The sequence below is a fragment of the Glycine soja genome, chromosome 4 (genome assembly GCF_004193775.1).
Source record: "Glycine soja cultivar W05 chromosome 4, ASM419377v2, whole genome shotgun sequence".
NCBI lineage: Eukaryota > Viridiplantae > Streptophyta > Magnoliopsida > Fabales > Fabaceae > Glycine > Glycine soja.
This window is the reverse complement of record NC_041005.1, coordinates 18,678,209-18,682,755: the sequence shown is the minus strand read 5'-3', so window position 1 is coordinate 18,682,755 and position 4,547 is coordinate 18,678,209.

Sequence of the window (4,547 nt, the reverse complement as noted above, 5' to 3'; positions counted from 1 at the left end):
AGATTCAAACTAAAAGATCAAAAGTTATCTTTTAGTTCTTTAACTGCAGATTTTTTGCAGAAGAAGATAGATCTCCTCCAGCACAAGCCGTTGCAGCCCAGAAACGCAAATTGCTATATAATCATGGAGGCTGCACGAGTTCTGTACCAAGTCCGGGATTGAAGAGTTATTTTGTGAGTTTTGGGACTTGAGTCTTTTGTGAGCCACCTTGATGGTACCCTAACATCAAGTGTTGGACCTATGTGTGTAGAGTTGATCTCTTGTGTGTAGAGTTGATCTCTAGTGTGTAGAGTTGATCTCTTTTGTTCAGAGTTGATCTCTGGTGTGTCTTTGACTTAATTGTAAACACGGGAGTGTGAGTGAGAGGGAGTGAGCGGAGGTTCTCATATCTAAGAGTGGCTCTTAGGTAGAGATCGCACGGGTAGTGGTTAGGTGAGAAGGTTGTAAACAGGGGCTGTTAGACCTTGAACTAACACTATTGAGAGTGGATTTCCTCCCTGGCTTGGTAGCCCCCAGATGTAGGTGAGGTTGCACCGAACTGGGTTAACAATTCTCTTGTGTTATTTACTTGTTTAATCTGTTCATACGGACACATATAATCTGCATGTTCTGAAGCGTGATGTCGTGACATCCGGTACGACATCTGTCCCCTGGTATCAGAATTTCAATTGGTATCAGAGCCAACACTCGAAATCACAGAGTGAGATCTAGGGAGATAAATTCTGATGAACATGGAGAAAGAAGGAGGACCAGTGAACAGACCACCAATCCTAGATGGAACCAACTATGAATACTGGAAAGCAAGGATGGTGGCCTTCCTCAAATCACTGGATAGCAGAACCTGGAAAGCTGTCATCAAAGGCTGGGAACATCCCAAGATGCTGGACACAGAAGGAAAGCCCACTGATGAATTGAAGCCAGAAGAAGACTGGACTAAAGAAGAAGACGAATTGGCACTTGGAAACTCCAAAGCTTTGAATGCTCTATTCAATGGAGTTGACAAGAATATCTTCAGACTGATCAACACATGTACAGTGGCCAAGGATGCTTGGGAGATCCTAAAAATCACTCATGAAGGAACCTCCAAAGTGAAGATGTCCAGATTGCAACTATTGGCCACAAAATTCGAAAATCTGAAGATGAAGGAGGAAGAATGCATTCATGACTTCCACATGAACATTCTTGAAATTGCCAATGCTTGCACTGCCTTGGGAGAGAAGATGACAGATGAAAAGCTGGTGAGAAAGATCCTGAGATCCTTGCCTGAGAGATTTGACATGAAAGTCACTGCAATAGAGGAGGCCCAAGACATTTGCAACATGAGAGTGGATGAACTCATTGGTTCCCTTCAAACCTTTGAGCTAGGACTCTCGGATAGGGCTGAAAAGAAGAGCAAGGATCTGGTGTTCGTGTCAAATGATGAAGGAGAAGAAGGTGAGTATGACCTGGATACTGATGAAGGTCTGACAAATGCAGTTGTGCTCCTTGGAAAACAGTTCAACAAAGTGATGAACAGAATGGACAGGAGGCAGAAGCCACATGTCCAGAACATCCCTTTCGACATCAGGAAAGGCAGCAAATACCAGAAAAGGTCAGATGTAAAGCCCAGTCACAGCAAAGGAATTCAATGTCATGGGTGTGAAGGCTATGGACACATCATAGCTGAATGCCCCACTCATCTCAAGAAGCAGAGGAAAGGACTTTCTGTATGCGATCTGATACAGAGAGTGAACAAGAAAGTGACTCTGACAGAGATGTGAATGCACTCACTGGGAGATTTGAATCTGCTGAAGATTCAAGTGATACAGACAGTGAAATCACTTTTGATGAGCTTGCTACATCCTATAGAGAACTATGCATCAAAAGTGAGAAGATTCTTCAGCAAGAAGCACAACTGAAGAAGGTCATTGCAGATCTGGAGGCTGAAAAGGAGGCACATAAAGAGGAGATCTCTGAGCTTAAAGGAGAAGTCGGTTTTCTGAACTCTAAATTGGAAAACATGACCAAATCAATAAAGATGCTGAATAAAGGCTCAGATACGCTTGATGAGGTGCTGCTGCTTGGAAAGAATGCTGGAAACCAGAGAGGACTTGGATTTAATCCTAAGTCTGCTGGCAGAACGACCATGACAGAATTTGTTCCTGCCAAAAACAGGACTGGAGCCACGATGTCACAACATCGGTCTCGACATCATGGAACGCAGCAGAAAAAGAGCAAAAGAAAGAAGTGGAGGTGTCACTACTGTGGCAAGTATGGTCACATAAAGCCCTTTTGCTATCATCTACATGGCCATCCACATCATGGAACTCAAAGTAGCAACAGCAGAAAGAAGATGATGTGGGTTCCAAAACACAAGATTGTCAGTCTTGTTGTTCATACTTCACTTAGAGCATCAGCTAAGGAAGATTGGTACCTAGATAGTGGCTGTTCCAGACACATGACAGGAGTTAAAGAATTCCTGGTGAACATTGAGCCCTGCTCCACTAGCTATGTGACATTTGGAGATGGCTCTAAAGGAAAGATCATTGGAATGGGAAAGCTAGTTCATGATGGACTTCCTAGTCTGAACAAAGTACTGCTGGTGAAGGGACTGACTGCAAACTTGATCAGCATCAGTCAGCTGTGTGATGAAGGATTCAATGTAAACTTCACAAAGTCAGAATGCTTGGTGACAAATGAGAAGAGTGAAGTTCTAATGAAGGGCAGCAGATCAAAGGACAATTGTTACATATGGACACCCCAAGAAATCAGCTACTCCTCCACATGTCTATCCTCCAAAGAAGATGAAGTCAAATTATGGCATCAAAGGTTCGGACATCTGCACTTAAGAGGCATGAAGAAAATCATTGACAAAGGTGCTGTGAGAGGCATTCCCAATCTGAAAATAGAAGAAGGCAGAATCTGTGGTGAATGTCAGATTGGAAAGCAAGTCAAGATGTCCCACCAGAAGCTTCAACATCAGACCACTTCCAGGGTGCTGGAACTACTCCACATTGATTTGATGGGGCCTATGCAGGTTGAAAGCCTTGGAGGAAAGAGGTATGCCTATGTTGTTGTGGACGATTTCTCCAGATTTACCTGGGTCAACTTTATCAGAGAGAAATCAGAAACCTTTGAAGTATTCAAAGAGTTGAGTCTAAGACTTCAAAGAGAAAAAGACTGTGTCATCAAGAGAATCAGGAGTGACCATGGCAGAGAATTTGAAAACAGCAGGTTCACTGAATTCTGCACATCTGAAGGCATCACTCATGAGTTCTCTGCAGCCATTACACCACAACAGAATGGGATAGTTGAGAGGAAAAACAGGACTTTGCAAGAGGCTGCTAGGGTCATGCTTCATGCCAAAGAACTTCCCTATAATCTCTGGGCTGAAGCCATGAACACAGCATGCTACATCCACAACAAAGTCACACTTAGAAGAGGCACTCCAACCACACTGTATGAAATCTGGAAAGGGAGGAAGCCAACTGTCAAGCACTTCCACATCTTTGGAAGTCCATGTTACATCTTGGCAGATAGAGAGCAAAGGAGAAAGATGGATCCCAAGAGTGATGCAGGAATATTCCTGGGATACTCTACAAACAGCAGAGCATATAGAGTATTCAATTCCAGAACCAGAACTGTGATGGAATCCATCAATGTGGTTGTTGATGATCTAACTCCAGCAAGAAAGAAGGATGTCGAAGAAGATGTCAGAACATCGGGAGACAATGTAGCAGATACAGCTAACAGTGGAGAAAATACAGAAAACTCTGATCCTGCTACAGATGAACCAGACATCAACCAACCTGACAAGAGACCCTCCATTAGAATCCAGAAGATGCACCCCAAGGAGCTGATTATAGGAGATCCAAACAGAGGAGTCACTACAAGATCAAGGGAGATTGAGATCGTCTCCAATTCGTGTTTTGTCTCCAAAATTGAGCCCAAGAATGTGAAAGAGGCACTGACTGATGAGTTCTGGATCAATGCTATGCAAGAAGAATTGGAGCAATTCAAAAGGAATGAAGTCTGGGAGCTAGTTCCGAGACCCGAGGGAACTAATGTGATTGGCACCAAGTGGATCTTCAAGAACAAAACCAATGAAGAAGGTGTTATAACCAGAAACAAGGCCAGACTTGTTGCTCAAGGCTACACTCAGATTGAAGGTGTAGACTTTGATGAAACTTTTGCCCCAGTTGCTAGGCTTGAGTCCATCAGATTGTTACTTGGTGTAGCTTGCATCCTCAAATTCAAGCTGTACCAGATGGATGTGAAGAGCGCGTTTCTGAATGGATACCTGAATGAAGAAGCCTATGTGGAGCAGCCAAAGGGATTTGTAGATCCAACTCATCCAGATCATGTATACAGGCTCAAGAAGGCTCTCTATGGATTGAAGCAAGCTCCAAGAGCTTGGTATGAAAGGCTAACAGAGCTCCTTACTCAGCAAGGGTATAGGAAGGGAGGAATTGACAAGACTCTCTTTGTCAAGCAAGATGCTGAAAACTTGATGATTGCACAGATATATGTTGATGACATTGTGTTTGGAAGGATGTCGAATGAGATGC